The 21,250-nt window shown below is 42.4% G+C and overlaps 1 protein-coding gene across 2 annotated transcripts in view; it reads right to left on the bottom strand.

Annotated features, from left to right (window-relative positions):
* Positions 1-21,250, bottom strand: part of LOC125751145 (alpha-1,6-mannosylglycoprotein 6-beta-N-acetylglucosaminyltransferase A-like) — a 57,493-nt gene that overhangs the window by 35,796 nt on the left and 447 nt on the right. Inside the window, exon 1 of one of the 2 annotated variants that reach the window (XM_049029753.1) lies at positions 21,052-21,208. The exons of the other annotated variant lie outside the window; for it this stretch is intronic. The gene's annotated coding sequence lies outside the window, so the exon portion shown is untranslated. Of the gene's footprint in view, positions 1-21,051; positions 21,209-21,250 lie in introns of those variants that run through there. 2 annotated transcript variants of the gene reach the window in all.

Below are 21,250 nucleotides of genomic sequence, written 5' to 3'. Positions count from 1 at the left end.
GGAATTCCTGAGGCCATTGGAGAGCCTCCAGAAGACAGTCACACTGCCGTACTTCATCGCAGCCCACTGGAGCCCGAAGCAGTAAGTATGCATTGGGGGGGGAATCACCATGAGCCTTCGACTGCTGCCTGGACTCATCCATTAAAATCGAAATGAGATCAAACTGGGTAGAAATGAACACGGAAAATCACCTGAGGCACTGCAGCGGTGACTGTTGTAGTTGTTAAAAGCTGACTGATGGGAGGAAACGAGATGATGACACACAAGCAAAGTAAGACACGAAAGGTGTGACAAATTTCTCGCCGACAGGAAGTCTGTCACAATGCATATCAGCTCTGTGTGCAATGGCCGTCCAGCTCAGGACCGTTACCAAAAGGCACTTTAATGGAGGCCTGATTAAGGCAATGTACCTGTGACCAAATACTCTGAAAGCCTGTTTCTGAGTGCTGAAATGGCCTTAACTAGTCGGGGGGGGGGGGCGTGAACTGATAGCAGTCACACCAATCCTCAGCGGGACCCACAAGACGTGGCACAGGCAGGCGTTTGTCTGGTTGTGGACGCCAAACAGCACGTTTTGTAACGCGGCCCAGGAAAAACACGGACATTGAAAGTCGCACATGACAGGAGGAGGAAAAACAAGAAATACACTACAGGCCAGAAGTTGGGGCACAACCTTCAATTTTTTTTTAAAACAACACACTGCTTTTTCAAACATTTACTGCAAGAAAATATTAGAAATACTTGATGTGTTACTACAAGCTATAAAATACTGAAGACCTTTGTTTTAAGTATTTCCAATATTTCCTTGTAATAAATGTTTTTTTTAAATCCAAGGTTGGGTCCAAACTCCTGGCCTGTAGTGTACCTACAGGTGAGGGAGGGGGTGGGGACAGCTAATCACCCCCATCTCTGTGTGACAGTCATATTGTCACCTGACCGGAGGCCCACAAAGTCTGAACGACCTCTGGTGGCAGGAAGTAAGGCCACAGGACGATGGACACGGCTCTTGTTTCCACAACTCTCAGGCATTTGTGCTGCCTTGGGAGAGCTGAGGTCACAGGGATGCAGCAGCTGTAGAGGCGGGAGGGGCAGATAAGCCTGCCTGTACAACTAAACACCCAAACTAGCCTCCTTTTCCACAGTTATCAGCAAGTGGGGGAAGGTTCAAGAGCCCTGCCAGAGAGCTCCTGAGGAAGCAACAGACAGGAAACTGCGGGGACAGAGCCGCCCAACGGCTATTAAATGCTAAAATACACAGAAACGAACTGTGCTGAAAGATTGCATCTGTCTGTTTGTTTAAGCCGACTGTGATGTGAACATCCCCCCCAAAGTGACTTACAGGCTTAATGTTTTAACCCACTTAATGAACTCAAGGGTAACCATCTACTACAGACTAACATGCTACTGACCTACTTCCTTGTCTTTATAGAGCCTTCACCCATTGGCACTTAGGATTATTGCTATGAGAATAACACCCCCCACACACACACACATTCAGAAAGAGGAACGACAAACCCAGACCTGTAGACATTGATGCGTTTTCCACACTCAGATGAAGAAAGCGGGATGCTGATTCATAACCGCTACTCACTTTGCTCTCCATCCACAAAGACAAAAAAATGAAAATCCATTTTCCTGTCTGGTGCATCTCAGAAAAAAATCCTTTAAAATTAATTTCTACAGCACACAATTGTGGTATTGGCTAACATTGCTTACATTTAAAATTCTCAGAAATTCCGAGTGTGTATGTGTCCTTGTTTTATAACCTGTGTGTGTGTGTATACTGTTAATGAAATTATTCCCTTTGGATTGATAAAATTGTGTCGTTCTTAAAGTTCATTAGTATACACATTTATACAAATAGTAGGGCTCTACAGTGCACACATTTCACTCGAATATATGCGAGTAAAAAGTTGGTGTGCGAACATGAAAAAAAGATTTTGGTACTGGTTTGAGTGCTTAAAAAACAGAACTGACTGTGCACCCAAATTTTTGTCTGTGCTCCTAAGTCAACTTAGGGGCACAAGTGCTCCTTGAAAAAGAAAAAGTTAGCGTAGAGCTCCGTTTAATGGACACCATTATTCAGAAGCCTGACTTCAATGGAGGTGGCAGGGAGACTCTGGATGACATGAGGTGACGAATGGTTGCTTCGAAGTCACACTACTGATGCATGTTAGCACAGTAGAAGCTGGCCAGGTCAATCAGTGTATCACCTAAGAGGAAGTCGTGACCCTAGCAGAACAATCAAGTTCTGCAGCACCAACTGGAATCAACTACAAACCCTCTGCCCCTAGTTTTCCCCAGGGAGAAAAAAAAAAAAAAACTACATACAGCTGCACAAAAGCCTTGATTAAAAGTCAGTGTGTGGCCCAGTGAGTTAGAACAGTAGGCCTATGATTGCAAGGTTGCAGGTTCAAATCCCAGAGTCAGCAAATGATTTCACCATTGGTCAAGACCCCTAAACTACAGTTACCCCAGAGACTAGATGACCCTACTTTTTCAATGGTACGTTGCTTTGGATAAAAGTGTTTGCTATATAAACAATGTAAAACTGGAAAATCAGTCTAGACTGTTCAGACAGGGTCAGATACCCAAGCTACACAGCAATATTAAAGATCATCTATACACCATAGATCTGAATCATCTCCCAGTCATCCGCTGGCAGGAGGGAACTAAAATGTGCGAACCTCCTGTCTTGCTTGTGACTTCCTCAAAAGAACCTCACTGACAGGATGGCTCTCTCACGTGAGCTTAAAACTGAGGCTACACGGAGATGACGAAGGGCGAATGCACCAAGCGAGTCGGGAGGGATGGGCTAGTGGAGGCACAGAAAATCAGTGAAAATGAACCATCGATGCAGAAAGAGAAATTCCAAAGTGAGGTAGATAGAAACCGTGTGGGTGCTGCTGGCTACAATAGCTGTACTGTAACACGCTGAGAAGCTGCCTGATGACTGGCTGTGTGGCATGGGACCATAAACAGCTGGCAGGAGGAACACAGTGACCGCAGGACTTCTCTAGAAAAACCAGAGAGACATCCTAACCCAACAGCAACTCTGTTCCGCCCCGATAAACATCTTATAGGGCCTGCCGGGGCATGACAAAATTTCAGAAACACCTGCCTGTTTATATCTTAGAAAAACAGAAGAAAGAAAAAAAAACCCTAGCGGTGCTGTATTGATTTAAAGAATGACACATACAGCCAGTATGAAACTTCCAAAGAGCCCTTCTGAGAATGCTCAGGACCAACAAGCCAAAGAGTCAGAAAGAGTTAGAGACAGTGTGGCCTAAAACAGGACCTTTTACAGAGGTTTGTTAGGAGGCAAATATGGTGCATGGAAACACACACACACACACATCTTTATGGAAACACTACTTTTATTTCTATGGGCATAACCTAATCCCTGTACTACGAAGCGGGGTTACTGGCTTATCGGGGTAATTTGTCGGATTTAGGGTACCACAGTTTAAATGGACTTCATATTCGTTCACTTACATTTCACCCAGACTACCTTAAATCTGACAAGTTACCCCGATAAGCTAGTAGCCCCACTTTGTAGTGCAGGCCACTGATGTTTCCCTGAGGGGACCAAAAATATGTCCCTACAAGTTAAGAAGTTACAGGTTTTTTGGTCCCCACAATGTAATAAATCACAAAAATGCCTGCACACACACGTGTACACACACACCTGCACACAATGTGGAGGGAATCAGGCTCGGTGTCCAACCAGCTCAAACGTGCAGCCACTTCCCTGGTGCTACAGACAGCTCTGACAGGCAGCAGTGCACAACAGACAGCAAGGAGAAACTGGTCAAGAAGATTGACAGATGCTGGACAAAACAGTTGATACACCTGAATCATGATTTGGATGAATACAGAATTAGAAAAATTAGGTAATCAAATAAGAGGATCCTAGCAGGCAGAAAAACAAGGTTCTAGAAAAAAAAATTAGCACTGCTATATCCACGATAAAAAATAACAGAGCTTCTTATGGCTTATCATGCATTGGTTAATGGACCTAACTAGGCTAACCTGCACTCAGTCGAGAGAAAAATAGCAAACATGCAGGGGGAATGGGGCACATAGCCCTCCGCTTACTATGACACCATCACCTTTGAAAATGGGTCAGAGCTGCCTTTTATAGGACCTGTTCTTCCTCCAGCACAAAGCTATGATAGGTCGCAGATTTAGATTGTCTTTTTTTCAATTTAGACCTTTTTCTTTCAATTTAGTGCCCCTTCTCTAGAGCAAGATGACAATGCTTTTTGCCTATTTCCATCATGGAGACTCAAACACAGCTGCCAGCATTCTACTGCAAAAAAAGTACAACAGTAAAGGTTTAGCAGTAACACTGAGCCTCTAGGTGTTGAAACCATGCAAAAAAAATGGCACGGTGAGATTACAAAAATGTGGTAACCAGGTGAACTTAAAGTGACCCTCTGGCATGTTCATGGCCGACGTTTTGAACCCATGACAAAAGGAGCATGGCAGTACAAACCCACAATACATTGCTGTGCATTAATCTGTGACTTGTGTTTTAGCTCCTATATGGCTCAGCCAGGCAGGTTACTACACATTGAGGGAGGGAAGAGGTAGCCAACATCTAAAGCTTGGGGATACCTGAACCTCACTGATTTACAGAATGGCCGGACACTCTGGTTGGTGGTTTTTAGAGATCACACGCCCAGCCCACTAATGAGGATTTGATGACGGCCCCCAAGCAGCGATAATTTCCACCCAGCAACTGTTTACTGACAGAGGTTGATGGATTTTAAAGCTTCAAGTTGTACATATTGAAGCTTTTCCCGTAATATTAAACACATTCACCATTGCAAGCATCATGATTGGGAGCATCGCCCCCTGGTTTGGGAGCCACACCAAGCAGGACAGTACAACCCTGTGGAGGGTGGTGCATTAGCTTGAATGCTGAATCGGGTGTAGTGCTCTCCCTTACCTGCAAGCCACGCACAGGAAGCAGTGCAAGAACAACATGAAAAAAATGATCTGACACACTCCAACAATAGCCTCTTTTCACTGCTGCAGTCAGATAGGTGCTACTGCAACTTGGATTCTAAAACCAAGAGACTGAAAACAAGCTTCTACCCTCAGGCTGTCTGTATACTGAACGGGGACTCCTATAGCTGAAACGGCACTTACCGAATGGGGACTCCTATAGCTAACATAAGGACAAAAGGTGAACACACCACCTCAAAAAATTATTTAACAAATATTAACCAATCAGAGCAACTGACTGATACCTTTCCAATACTTAGAGAGGTGAACCCTGATCCAGGAAGTTGTAATGCATAATATAATGCTATGAAAACTGCTTGCAGGTGTTTCATTTAAAAATTTAACCAAACATTCACACACCAAGAAAGAAGGCAGATGCTTGCTAGAAGTACATGTATCTATTCGCTCGTTAGTATATTTCTCAGTTTCATAACAACCTGCAAGTATTACAGGTTTGTCTGCAATCAACCAGCAGATAAAATGTGGTTTTCTGTTTTTTTCCACTTGCACACAGTCTGCTTACAGTGCAAAATGCCATGTGCCATTTCAGTACATGCAGATCAAAGCTTCACAACTCAACACAAATCTGATCTGAACCACCCAGCACCAGCCACCACCAACGCAAGCAAGGCCTGGAATTTTTTTATGAAGTATAAAGTTTATGTGAGATAAGCATGGGTCTCAACATTTAATTATCAGCCCACACCGACTGCATCTTTCAATGCCTTTCTGTTCTTCAGTGTATGACCGGGGGCTACAGGTTCAACCAAGACCCCTGATGTAGGGCAAGACAGACACAAGCAGAAACTAAGAAATCCATTGACTGCGAGGCTCAGGATAACAAAAAAGAACAACCCACTAGCGAATCAGGCAAAAGATTTTAAATATTAATTACACCATATTACTCAGCCCTATACTCTAGTGGACTGGAATGTATGATTGCAGGACTATTTTTGGACAGAAAATTTGAGGTACTTCACCTGAAAAAAGGCACTGGAACAAGGGGAATTAAAGTTCAAGTATTATGTTAGACATGTCAGGAATGGGGGAGGCCCGCTCCACAAGATTGGACAGGTTCAGAACCGAATAGGCTAAGAGAAGAGCAAGCACAGCAATACTCTGTCCTCGCATTTCAGCCATCTAGAGAGGAGAGGAGGTAAAAATAAAAGTTTTCTTTATCAATATTCCAAACACACAAAGCCTCCATGAATGGCTAACGAGTTAGCCAAAGCGCACTATGACCTAGCACAAGGTATATTACACCTCAACATCATTTATCTACGAAAACGTATGCGGAACAGCTTTAGAGAATTTAAATGCAGAGGAGCACAGAGCACGATTCATCTGGCAGGTGCAGAGCGGTGCCCAGAAAACTACAACTTTTGAGCTTCTGGTATTTACAGAGTTCATAAGGCCCTGGGAGCCCAGGAAAGCCAAACGGAGGCCAGAGGGCAGCTGGAACCATAAGATTGAAAGTCAAGGATGTAGGCCTGACACAAGGTCTGACATAAGCTTTTCTGTCCTTGTCCTGGGTCAGTCTGCCAAACAAGCCTCATTCTGAGAGTGTTGTATTTTAGCAGCTATTCCCTTTGGGAGAAAGGGGTTGACCTCTTGCTGGGCCCATTCAGAAAGGTCTGTCCTAGTGCTTCGCGGTATAACCAAAATTTTGTATCACGGTAATTGAGATTAAGATTGTTGTGGTTTCATGGTATATCACAGTTTCTCCCCCCCCCCCCCCAGTTCACCCAAGTGTTTACACCAATAAAATATAAATGTTTTTAAAAAGGTGTGTTTTTATTAGCTACTATTAAAAAAATATCACATTTAGCTTGATATAACAAACATGTTATTAGATTATTAGTGTACATTCAGCTTGATACCAACATTTTATTCATTATAACCATCTACTTAGCTCGATAAGTACTGTTTTGCAGACATATTTTCTTAGATTAATAATGTTTATTTAGCTAGATCTGATCAATAAAACATTTCGGTAACTGTATATTTCACTTGATAACGTTTGCTGAACTGGCATGATTTGATGATTGCCCTGATAAATCAATAATATTATGGATTTCTCTTTACCGATACGCATTTAATTGCAGACCAAAGTACATTACACGGAATCCAGATTTTCAGGCACAGACTGAAGCAGTATGTATGAATACTATAATGCTGAACAGATACATATGGAGAATTGTTGTGTTATAAAGTTTTAACTGTTAGTAAGACGATTATGCACAGTTAACTTGAGTCGCCTCTCAATACACTCTGCAAAGCAATCCATAGTACTTCTAGCAGTGAACAGGATTATATCATTTGCTGCCTATTGAAGCGTTACAGCAGTTGTTTAAGCTATGCTACGGTATGATGGTATATGAGAAATTCATAACGTATCAGAAATTAAAACTAGTATTCCGCCCAGCACTAATCTGTTCAAAATGAACAAGGAAAGACAGCCAGAATGACTGGGTGGATGGGTAAAGAAGAGGCATACCAGCATCGGAAAATGGACCAATTAACGTCCACATTGCTGTCCATTCTTTCCGGCCCACCTGACACACCTGCTGGCTGCTTTCTGCAGCGGGCTGCAAAGCTTTCAAGGACATGGATTCTGGACTATAACTTCGCTGGTTCAAGTTCCAAATGCAGTACTCTTGAACGAAATATAAGTTTTGTTTCTGCAGTATCCGAGAAAAACAGAATTCTTAATTCCAAACATAACAGGTGTTGCCTTGACTGCTCAGCATTTTGAACTCTCCCCAAGTGGCTGAAACATGTTCAGGAAGAGTTGGCGTCACGGGCCGGATAAGGCCATACTCAACTCCTCCCTTATGCAGTATACAGCAAGACAGCACATCTGCGGCCTACTGGAACAACAGGAGTTTGACAGCTGAAGCGCACTAGCACAACAGTTGTCAATTATACAATGTTTAAAATAGCTCCATATTTGAGTGGACTGGAATGCAGACTAGCAGAACTATGTTTGCTCAGAAAATTTCACGGGCTTCACCTGAACAAAAGCAGTGGCGCAAGGAGAAATAAAAAGTTCTAGTACTACGTCAGACAACTCAAACACCAGGGAGGCCCGTTCTACAAGAGTGGACAGGTTCATTAATGACCAGACTGAGAGAAGTGTTATTCAAGCGCAGCAGAACTATGTCTTCTCATTTCAACCATATAGAGTGGGAGGAAGTAAAAATAAAAGTTAATAATCAATATTCCAAACACAAAAGCCTCAATGTTCGGGATGCTGTCTGAGGTTTCAAAAACGAGATAACCAAAGTGCACTATGACCCAGCACAAAGACATATTACACTTCAATGTTATTTATCTACCAAACATACGCAGAACAGCTTTAGAGAATTTAAATGCAGAGGAGCACAGAGCACGATTCATCTGGCAGGTGCAGAGCGGTGCCCAGAAAACTACAACTTTTGAGCTTCTGGTATTTACAGAGTTCATAAGGCCCTGGGAGCCCAGGAAAGCCAAACGGAGGCCAGAGGGCAGCTGGAACCATAAGATTGAAAGTCAAGGATGTAGGCCTGACACAAGGTCTGACATAAGCTTTTCTGTCCTTGTCCTGGGTCAGTCTGTCAAACTATTAGCAGCTATTCCCTTTGGGAGAAAGGGGTCAGCCTCTTGCTGGGCCCATTCAGAAAGGTCTGTCCTAGTGCTGGGTGGTATAACCAAAATTTTGTATCATGGTAATTAAAATTGTGGCAGTTTTACGGTATATCGCAGATTTTTCTTTCTTTTTTCCCCAGTTAACCCTCACTGTGGTGGCATGTGTGTACATCAATAAAATATAAATATTTTTAAAAAGGTATTTTTTTAATATCGACTAATAAAAACACAACACATCTAGCTTGATATTATGATAAACATGTGTTAGATTATTATAACCTCTTGCTGGGCCCATTCAAAAAGGTCTGTCCTAATGGTGCAGTCGATTATCTCTGAGGTGCATGACGTCACGCCCTACCAATCTTCTGTTCGAGCTACACATCTTGGAACAAACATGGCTGCTTCCATGAACATGCTGTCGTTTTATATTTTAGCAGATTTAGCAGTGAGTGTCTTTTCCAACAGACAAACAAGAAACACGAACTAGTCAAACTACATTAAAAGCTATAATATTTTACTTGATCCATAGCGATATTCTGTTCGAGAGGCAAACAAACTGCAAACAAACAAAAGACACTAACAGGTCTGGTAATAATCTGATATTGCATGCTAGAATACCACTTACAGTCATGATATAGCATTCTCTAAATCAACCACGTGCAATTACATTTATAACTATTAATACATTTAACAAAATAAACACTTAAATATTTATAAAATAGAATTACTGTTGACAGTGTAAGCCGCCTAGTTGAAATGACATCACAGGGTAATCTCGGACAACAACATCAGAAAAGGGGCATGTTTCTGACAGGAAGTGACGTTTTTCATGACGTTTTTATCCAAGTACTGACTCAGAGAAAACAGCATGTCAACAAGAAATACAGCCTGAGGTGACTGAGTGGACGGGCAGGAAGAAGGTGCCCCAGCTTCCAAAAATGAATAAATAAATGCCCACATTGCTATCCACTGCTACTGGCCCACCAGACAAACCCGCTGCCTGCTTTCTGTAGCAGGCAGTGAAGTGTCCAAGGACATGGATTCTGCACTATAAAGTCGCTGGTTCAAGTTCCAAATGCAGGAGTCTTGAACAAAATATCGAACCTGAAGTGTGCAAGTAAAATATTTATTCATATGGATGTCTTTAGCCCAGTAAAAGTAAATGTGAAAAAGGAATAATATTAAAAAAAAAAAAAACGTGGAAAGACAAAGGGGAGGGTTAACAACCACACCAGTAGCCTGTACTATGAAGCAGGGTTACTAGCTTATCGGATTTAAGGTACAGCAGTTTAAATGGACTTCATATTCGTTCACTTACATTTTGCCCAGACTACCTTAAATCCAACAAGTTACCCCGATAAGCCAGTAACCCTGCTTCGTAGTACAGGCCCCAGGTTTCAGATTTACCTATTGCCAATATTTGCACAAATTTCCGGTTAGACAAGTGCTCTGGGGAAACCAGATGGCTGCGGGCCTTCCTGTAACGCCATATGGACCTAAACCTATCCCTAATACTAGGCGACAAACAGACTCTTCGTGGAAAAGAATCATTATTTCATGTAAACACTAGATTTCTCTGTGTTATCTGCAAAAATCTAAGTTCTTAATTCCACACATAAGAGGTTTTGCCTTTTTTTTGCATCTCACAAGTGGCTGAAACACAAGTTTAGGAAAGCTGGACTGACCCAGACCAGGCCATACTCATATAGCCAGCACACACGTCGGCAGTCTGCTTGAATAACAGGGGTTAAACGCTTTAACACTAGAACTGCCAAATCTACGCAAATTTGCGTAAATTCCCTGGGCCTAACACCTACTAGCATCCCTGCTGAGAGTTTCTTGGGCCATTGTCCTCCTGCTTTTGTTGTGCAAACACACCCATTACCTGTGAGGCCTGGCACATTTGCATTTTTTTACTCAGAGCAGCTAAAATCCAAGGCAGGCTAAACCTCTGTGTGTGACATGGAAACCTTCACAAAAGTCTGCCATATCTATACCAAATATCCCACACGCTGACTGACCTGCAAATATGAAAGACACACATTCACAAAATATATGGAAGCACAAGTCTGTTTTATTTATAAAAAAAATTGAGTGTTTCAAACTTTGCAGTGTTTGCAGACCCAGTGACCATCATCCCTGCATTTGGCGCAAGTGAATTTGTAACACTTTGCACTGGTAAACCTGCTGCGGTTTCTGTTGCAGTTCTCCTGTACCTGACACTGAGTTGTCCATACAAGTCCTGGCACAGCAGCAGCCTTCCTCTGTCCCCATAGCCTTTTGTGGCATAAATTGGCAATGGAGTTCCTTGGCTAGATGACTCAAAAATAATCTTCTTTTGCCTTCCCACCCTGTACATGCCTTGTACAGAACGTAGGAATTTGCCACCACCAGGTCCAGCATGTTGTAAAATACAGCTACTGGCCACCTGCATGTTGCTGCTCTTACGGAATACATGCGCGCCATTTGGTCCAACACATTTACACCACACTATAACAGCAGAGAGAGAGAGAGTCATGAGTGTATTTGCTTTTTTTCTACCTTCTTTCTATATAGGCCTGTATAGTACATATCAGAAAACATTGTAGCACTGATGTAAAATTATACACACATTCACATACCTTCATGTGGTTATAGTCTGTTATCGTGTTGGGTTTCCTCTTTCTGCCTTCACAGATCGCCACATCTTGGTCCAAGGAACTCAGAACACACACAATCTTGTTTTTTTAGGTGCATAAATTGTCAAGGAGACACTGCCACTTCTAAGCACTGACGCGGAGAATTCCTCTTGCTGTGCAGTGTCCTTTGAAATTGGAGGAAGTTCATACCAAACTTTATTCCCTGTGCTCAGTAGTGTTGTTTTGCGCTGAAGCAGTCTGTGTGACAGTGCCAGTGAGGTGAAGAAATTGTCCGTTGTTTCTCCCGTCATCCAGAAATGGCTCCATCAGACTCATGACCATGTTCTCTGCCAGCCTCTCCCTTTTCTGGTGACTGGGGTCCTTTCCCAAGTTAGGGGACACGTTGCAGACGTATTTGGTCTCCAAATCCGTGGCCATCCAGAACTTGATCCCAAATTTGTCCGGCTTGGATGCGATATACCAAGTGACATGGAATGGATCCACATCTACTCCACGTTGTCTTTCCACCGGTGTCCCTCAGGGCTCGGTTCTTGGCCCTCTCCTATTCTCCCTCTACACTAAATCTCTTGGCGAAGTTATATCCTCACATGGCTTCTCCTACCACTGCTATGCCGATGACACTCAACTCATCCTCTCCTTCCCTCCCTCAGACACTCATGTCTCCACTAAGATCTCTACATGCTTGGCAGACATCTCATCTTGGATGACCACTCACCAGCTAAAACTCAAAACTAGTAAAACTGAGTTGCTTTACATCCCGGCTGACTCATCCCCCCTCCAGGACCTTGCGATCTCCTTTGACAACTCCCTGATCCGTCCTTCGGTTTCTGCTAGAAACCTTGGAGTTACCATAGATGATCGGTTGTCATTTTCCTCACATATCTTTCTCGCTCTTGTCGGTTTCTCCTCTTTAACATCAGGAGGATACGTCCATTTCTTTCCACCCAGGCTACCCAGATACTCGACCAGTCCCTCGTCATCTCACGCCTTGACTACTGCAACTCGCTTCTAGCGGGTTTACCACTGAGCGCCATCCGTCCCCTCCAACTGATTCAGAATGCAGCTGCTCGTCTTGTTTTCATCCTTCCCAAGTTCTCCCACACCACTCCTTTGCTGCGCTCCCTCCACTGGCTTCCTGTAGCTGCACGCATCAGATTCAAAACACTGATGCTCGCATACAAAGCCAAAAATTCTCTGGCACCATCCTACCTAAAGGACCTCATCACACCCCGCTCTGCACCACGATCTCTCCGATCCTCCAGCACTGCTCGACTGGTCCCACCTCCCCTCAAGGCACAAGGAAGACACGCATCTCGGCTCTTCTCTGTCCTGGCACCTAATTGATGGAATGAACTCCCCCTAGATGTCCGAACAGCTGAATCCTTGAATGTCTTCAAGCGACGACTCAAAACTTTTCTTTTTCAGAAATACCTGACGTAGAACTTCTATATTCTTACTCGACTCTTTTTCTGGTGTGTGTTTTAAAAAAATAAAATAAAATAAAAATTCTGCACTACTCAATGGCGTTCTCAGACATAGTATTCGTAGCTGGGGTCCTTATTGAGCTAGCATCGGAAGTTCATTGCAGAGTCTCAAAGCACTTATGTAAGTCGCTCTGGCTAAGGGCGTCTGCCAAATCCTGTAAATGTAAATGTAAATATACTGCATGGACAATGAACCTTGGTCGAGAACAGCTGTACATCTATGTTCATGTGTTCTCCTGGAGTGAAACTTTCAGCACAGTTCTTGGTGAAGGCTGGCAGAGAACGTGGTCATGAGTCTGATGGAGTCATTTCTGGATGACGGGAGAAATGTCACAATGGACAATTTCTTCACCTCACTGTCACTGTCACACAGACTGCTTCACTTTACTGGGCATGGTGAATAACGTTTGCCGTGAACTTCCTCCATTGGCAAAGGACACTGCACAGGGAGAGGAATTCTCCACGTCAGTGTTTAGAATGGCGCGCATGTATTCAGTACGAGCAGCAACAAGCAAGTGGCCAGTAGCTGTGTTTTACAACATGCTGGACTTGGTGGCGGTGAATGCCTACGTTCTGTACAAAGCATCTACAGGGTGGAAAGGAAAAAGAAGATTGTTTCCGATTCTTCTAGCCAAGGAACTCCATTGCCAAATACAGGGATGATGGTCACTGGGTTTTCAAACGCTGCAAACACAGACTTTGAAAGATAGACAGACTGTGTGGGACAGTAACCACTGAGACAAAAGGCAGAAAGATGACGAAGAGATGAACCTGGAACTGAGGCACGGATTACATCAATTTTAACGTGAACAGCCAAACATGCAAAGCTGGAGAGATCACACAAAAACAAAATTCACTTTTGGTGTTATAATTCAGTGATGGCCAATGAAAATGAAATGACATTTTATTCTGTATGTGTATGAGCATGTCAAAAACCATGGACCATGACTTCACTCAGCTTATGACATTTATATACAAACATGCATTGGAGACTGAAGTGTTAGCATGTTTTCATTTTATTCATTTCATTCTATTAGCAACTTTTCATTCAAATTTGTTTTATAAATAACACAGACTTGTGTTTCCATATATTTTGTGAATGTGCGTCTTTCATATTTGCAGGTCAGTCAGCGTGTGGGATATTTGGTATAGATATGGCAGACTTTTGTGAAGGTTTCCATGTCACACACAGAGGTTTAGCCTGCCTTGGATTTGAGCTACTCTGAGTAAAAAATGCAAATGCGCCAGGCCTCACAGGTAATGGGTGTGTTTGCACAACAAAAGCAGGAGGAGGATGGGGCTGAAGACCTGCGAAAATCACAGCAGGGGTGACAAACACCTTGGGACTCTCAGCAGAGAATAAAAACTCGGTAAATCTAGTGTTAAGTTAAATGGAACAAGAGTTTTGAATTCAGCCTGCAAAAACAATGAAACACAAAAAGTCTCACAAAAGGCAACATCAAGGCATATCCCCACATTTGTATTTACAGATTTAGGTAGCAAAGTAAATGTTTTTTAACTTACTAAAATAGCTGGATATTTTACCAGAGAAATTCGTACCAAGCACTATGCTAAGGGGTAACTAAGCAGAGCAAATCCTGGGACGTGAACTTGCGACCTTCATATTAAGAGTCTTTAATCTCTATGCCAGTCCATTTATCATAAAGAAAATACCATCATTATAGCTCTGTGCATCCTCCCCAAGCTTCTGAATAAACAGGCCCCTCTGAAGACCTGACTAGTTGGGTTACTTGAGTCACAGCCCACAATGGACACCTTTCCCAAAATGTCACCTGATCAGAATCTTGTCAGATTTGCCCACTACCTGCCTATCCTATGAACCAGTCCTGCTACTTGCTAAGAAGAAGCAAACTTTATAACTGTTTAAACTGTAAGATTTACACCACACTACAGACTTTCCCACTCTAGGTGCATAAATGCCATATAGTAATTTTGCATATCAAGCCAAAGTTTGACTCCATCGAACAGAAGAACCCGTAAGGAGTCCCCATCCTGAGTATATTGGATTTCCTTCCAAGAACATTTTCATATCACTGCTTGGATGTAAGATTACAATATTCCGAATGGTTTTACTGCAGTCCCTGCAGATTACTGTTTAACAGAAGCTGTAAGCATTATTGACACTAACCAAGTTATTTTATGTTATCTTGGGATTATCTGAAGAAATCAAAACACTGTTTAAACATCATACAGGCTAAGCAGATCTTCACAGCGGGGTCAGAGCCCTGCCATTTCTGCTCAGCTTTCTGCTGTGTCCCTTTTGTCCGTCTTGGTTTCCCACGGACTGTGTACTTCAGATCAGGGAAATGTGAACACACATAGACAAAGCACACAGCTGATCTCAAGCAGGAGAGGGTGTGCCGTCAAAAGGTGTCCCAAGGAACAGCTGAATCAGATATTTAGACAATTTAAGAAACATGACTCAATGTTCAATATCTCTGGCAGTTTCTATTTTCTTATGAACACGTTATGACCATTAACCATTCAAGAATTAATACTTCTGGGTACCTATCATATCATATTGCATCGTGCATGTGCAATAACCACGATGGCTTCAGAAAACAGCCGAAACATTTGGCCAGGCGCCAACTTCCCAGTGTTATACGGATATTTATTTACACCCACAATTTGTTAAGCATATTAGTAGTACGGCTAAAATATTAATGAGGCATTGTATGATACCCAAAAGTCAGTATCAGTATAAATTCGCCATATCCTTATGTGTAATAATCGTGTCAGGCTTTAAACTGCAAAAAGTACCGCCACACCGCCGACGTCTTTTTAACTTGTTTATCCACAAGATCTCTCTTTAAAAATGTCGTAGCTGCTCTTCTTCGCCGCGAATTCAGTGCAAATTGCACTGAGGTATATCAAACTACAGTATACAAAACAGTATTATATGGTATGCTCCGCTGATAGAATTTAATAAACATAAAGCTTATACAGATTAGTACTTTTGGGCATCACAAATCGCATCTCATTAATATTTAAGCTATACTACTAATCTCCTTACCAAATTATGAGCGTAAATAAATGTCGGTATAGCACCAAAATGCTGGCGTCGGGCCAAATGCATCACCTGTCATCTGAAGCCCTGGTGATTATTCCACATGCGCGATTTAATTTCGATATGATATCACCCAGGCCTACTTATGGCTCATGCCTAACACAGTGGAGTGGGTAAATTAATGAAATTATATAAAGTGATTTAGGATTAAAAGAGAAACAAGGCTATAAGAACAAAGTTGGCCATTATTAATATGATACATACAGTACTTCACTGTCTAGATTATTATTATTGTTTGTCTATAATGCAATAAAAAAAAATCATACTTATTTATACAGCTGATTATTTCACAGGATCCATTCGGGAACCATAAAAACCTCTCTCAGGGTAATTCCTGAGACTACAGTATCGTCCACGACTGCGGAACACACTGGCTGCAGTCCAGTCACACGTCTCGTTCTTGATGAGATCCTCGGGTACAGCGACAAAAGTGGCAAGATGTAGCAGGCTCAAACATGTAGCAGGATATCAAACATGCCCCACATTTCCTTGCGTAGAAGCCATATGAATCACATAGCACACAATTTATTAAAATATAGAAAAAAAAACATATGTAATTCCTTTCTGTGTCTTGAAGATTTAAAATTCCAAATACATTGTAACATACAACTGCATAATGATGAGTACTAAAAGGCTTGTGGCTTTTGACCCAAGCTAAGATGTCACTGTGCTGGACTGTTTTTTTTTTTGGATGCATAGAGAAATTCAAATCATTGTCCTTCAAAAGGGGCAAACTCCCTTGATGACATTACAAAAAAAAAAAAGTTCTGCAACAGCAACTCTATACGTTAACATACATCCTTAGCCCAGGGCAGAAAGCACTTAGCCACTACCAACCTAAACCTCTTCCTGACCTTGGACGAGTCTAATTCAGCTGTTGCCATGAACATTGCAAAAATGACATTTCCATGGATGAGGGAGGAAGGAAGGAAGAAGCAAGAAAATAATAGCAGGATTCAGAAAATATATGAGGGAATTAAATTTCAATCACATCTCACTCACTCCTGACACCTGACGTGGCTACGTTGCTTATGTGATGGTAGCTCATCTGTGTGTCAGACACCAAAGGTAAGGTCAATGCAATTTTCAAGCTAAAACAGCACATTAATAGAAGTGGGTGGAAGCGAGCCAGGGTACGGTAAAAGACTCGCTATCCCACCAAGCTCTGCCCAGGGCATGTCTGCTGAAACCCTGTTGCAAAACGCTGAGAAACGTCAGCTGCAACTCAGGTCGGAAGCCATGTGTCATGCAAGCCCACCACAAGCCCTCCGTTGTCTCCTGACAGGCTCGCTGATGAACTCCACCATCGTCCAGGCTGAGGAAAAGCACACACTTTGCACTACATTCCTAATCCCCCCAGGATGGCAGCTCAGGCACCTGGACCAGAAACAAACTCTTCATTCGAGAAGAAAGACCATCTATGCACCTCCAGAATTGGGATCTACGAGGCCTTGCTTTACTGGGGAGCCATTCAGTCCAAACGGCAACTCAGTCACTACAGCCTAAATAACCCGAACACTTGCTCGATTATGCTTAGCAGGCTAATTTAGCTCTTTGACATAAACAGTCCAGCTTAAAACTAGAGATGCACTGATCCGATATTCAAATCAGTATCGGCACCAATCCAGACCTATAGAACAGATCAGGTATCGGCCACATGTGACCGATCCACATCCAATACTTATTTATTTAGTTTTCAGCAGTCTATAAAAGCTACTATTTCTTGTTAAATCAATTTGTACAGTCACAGGACAGCTCTTTCCCATTTTTTATGTCCTTTGCGACAATCAAGTTGAACGCTAACGCTGCCTCTTTGTTTTTCTGCCACTCAGTGGGTGTGAGCGCAGTGACGTCCCCCTGCTGTGACGTCACATGCATACCCTTCACAGAACGAGGAGCCCAAGAACATCAGATAAGACGGTGACAATTTGGAAGCACGTTATGCTTTTAACAACTACTAGCACAGCGATTTGCAATCTTTGTAAAAACAAAGTTATGAGAGAAGGAAAATCCCACTAAACAATACACACGCAATTGTGTGAGACAACATGAGTAACATGGAAAAAAAAGCAATGGATGATTTAGGGGGTCACTAGCTTGGGCTGTTTTGTGCACTTGCTGCAGCTTGTGATACACTTCATTGCGATAGCAGCCTCTTGTGTAAGTGATGCTGTTGCCAGTGAGAGAAAAACTGTAGGGCATTTTAAGCATTTGCCACTTGCATATACGCATTTGGAAGACATGCAACATGCCTCATAAATGTTTAAAACAAGATGTACAAAAAAGGAGGAACTGTTTATGTATGTTACCAGTAACAAAGATTTTTTGGCATTTTTTCATTTGTATTTAATAGTTCTATAAAATACCATTAATATATAAAGTATAAATATTTATTGTATAATATTTTGATATAATAAATGTAAAGTAAAAAGAGCTCTTGTATCAGAATATGTACCAGTACCTGTAGTTTTGTATCAGAATCGGAACTGAAAAATGTGGATCGGCCAATCCATACTTAAAAAATTGGACTGATCATAGTGATAACCAGAGCAGTGCTCCACAAAGCAGAATTTACATAACTTAAGCCAATTGTAAAGATTGTCTAACTGGAATGTCACTTAACTCTCTTTCCATTGAACAGTTTTCAAGTTTGACTTAAGTTATCCAGTTAACTTAAATTCTGCTTTATGGAATACTACAATTTTTTTTGTAAAACATTTTACAAATGCCACAGAAGCCAGGCCAGAATGAGCTGTAATTCCTCTCGAAAACACTTTCAATAAAGTAGCTAAGATATTAAAATGAATATTGCACTTTTTCTCTCTCTAAATGGGAGGACTATGTAGCCTTCAGCAAGACCTGAACATACCTGTTTTTAAAAGGTCCAATACTAGTACAGCAATCCATGAACAAAAGAACACCAGCCTTTCCTCTTTCTGGAAGACTTTTAACCACAACATACAGATTTTTTCAGTCAGTCTAAATTTACTCTCAACATGCCTCCCATTGATCTCTTACATCATTGGAGAAATTTGCATGATGACCACACCTTTTGTCTTTGGGTGCAGAGATAATCAAAGGAAGGACAGAACCACATTTCAAAGTAACCTGTTTATGCTGTTTATCATTCTGATTCCTCTGGAAGAAATTCTACACAAAAAAGACCACATGGCAAACAGCAGCACCTGCAACTGTGCCTACAGTCTATTTCGTCATCCCCCTCGTTTTTAAGTGCCAACTTTCCTTAAGCTGTCACCCCCAAAACAAAACTGCATAAAATACTTTTAAAGAGATATTTATATATAAACAGCCCAAATTATTTTCTTTCAAATCATAATGTAAGTAGTTGTCTTGATTAATGACAAACTACTTACGACATACAAGAAAGTTGAACAAAAGAATAAATACACTGGAGGACACAAAAACAGATGATAAAGACTATCTTCTGCCTACATACTCCCCCCCACCCCCCAGCAATGACAAACATACGGTAGATGTATAATTGATTCCATTTAGATTACCAAAAAGACATGAACATAAACAGAAAAAAGGCACTGTAGGGCATGGTGATCTCTCGTACTTAAACTGTTTTGCTCTCTAGCCCTACATTGCTCAATGTATTGTGCTCCTACATAAACCCTAAGTAAAACCAAATAAAAATAATCACCCTGCTCTGATAAGGATTCCTGCTGGAGAAAAACAAAATCTTACTCAAAACACTAACATCTTTTGATTAACAGCTCCAAAGATCAAAGACTAAAAAAACATCAAGTTCATTATTTTGTTTAGGTCAAGGTATGAATGATGAGACTATACCATCATCCCAAACATATATAAGCTATCATCCTACTTGTGACCCAGATTCATAATGCTGAACTGAACAAATACTTTCAGCAACACCTAGCTCAATTGAGGATGTTGAGTTTAGCAGACAAATATCTATATCTATCACAAGATCACTTCGACGACTGCTATACAGCGCTGCGGCTGCAGAGATAACCATATCGCGTGCGTAGAGATTGGCAGCTGCAAACAAATCATACGGTGAATCGGACCACAGAAAGCAGGTGAAGCAGGATGGAGTACAACTGGCATGAGATCCCAAGCCCGCGGCCACCACCACCGTGGAGTTCCTACTTATTTTAATATTAACTCTTGATTTCAGAGAACAATATCTGCAAAACAGGTTTTCAGAGTCCGATGTCACCTAGCCATACCCGCAACCTGTTACACGAATAATGTCCCTGAGAAAAGCAAGACTACAAGCACGGTCAAAAGTCTGAAGCACCTACCATCAACCAAATACAGACTCGATTAAAATGAACTAAACTGAATTATACTCAACAATACTGTCAATACTCAACAGTATAGAAGGTCCAAAAATAACTTAACATGTACTAATGTTACACTTCTTCATTAATGCAGAAAATTAACATCTTGGGTGAATCTTAATGTGACAGATCACACGACCGGGCGGCAATTAATGAAGTGTCCCGTAAATTAAAGTGAATTCAAGGCTCCCGCTAGACAGCTGGGGAGCGAAGGGCAGTCAGCCATAACGGTAACGCGTTAATGTGCAGTAAACACGGACCGGCGGCAGTCAGGAGTCAGCCACACGAACCACAACAGAATCAGCGGCAATTAACTCCGCTTACCTAATTACCACAGCCCCCGGACCCGCGGTGGAGGCACCTTTATTCATGACGTTTATTCTAATTATAATTTAGAAACTTACAGTCTTTGTTATAGCTCCGGGGCTCACAATTTATTTATTAATGTTTATTGGCGTTTATTAGATGCTTGTGCCGGTTTGTACCCCCGCAGCCGTCCTGGACGACAAGTCCCGCCGGGGATCACACGGCAGGCAGCTAACTGGTCCCCATGTCAGCCGGACCTCCCTCTGCTAGTATAACAGCATTAAGTCTGTCCTTTTAATGAACCGCGCCGTGCACTTGCTAACGGGACCCGCAGTACGCTTGACCCTCTGCAACACCACGAATAAAAACAGGAAGGCTGGACATGTGTCAGCCTCCGAAGAGACTCGGCTGGAATCGGCGCACTTCCCTACCCAGCTGTCGTTCGTACGGCCGCCGGCGAACACTGGCGAAGGGCTCACGGCATTCCGCCTTACCCCGTTTTACGAAACGAGAAGAAAATGGGAGAAAGAACATAGGCCCCCAGCGATTAGGGGAGCCCTTACCGTTATCGTGTCTCTTTTGTTATTCTCCTGAGCGTCACCCCGTCAGAAGACAGCGAGAGAAGCAGACTACGCGTTGCCTCGAGGCTGCGGCTCGCGAGTGACGGGCTGAATGAGCTTGGCGGCTCGGCGCTCCGAAGCGTCTCTGCACACAGGGGGCGCGCACGCACTTAGGGCGCGTCTCGCAATGCCCGCCCTTGTA

Source organism: Brienomyrus brachyistius, chromosome 1 (assembly GCF_023856365.1).
Source record: "Brienomyrus brachyistius isolate T26 chromosome 1, BBRACH_0.4, whole genome shotgun sequence".
In the NCBI taxonomy this organism is placed as follows: domain Eukaryota; kingdom Metazoa; phylum Chordata; class Actinopteri; order Osteoglossiformes; family Mormyridae; genus Brienomyrus; species Brienomyrus brachyistius.
This window is presented reverse-complemented; position numbering and strand designations above follow the sequence as displayed.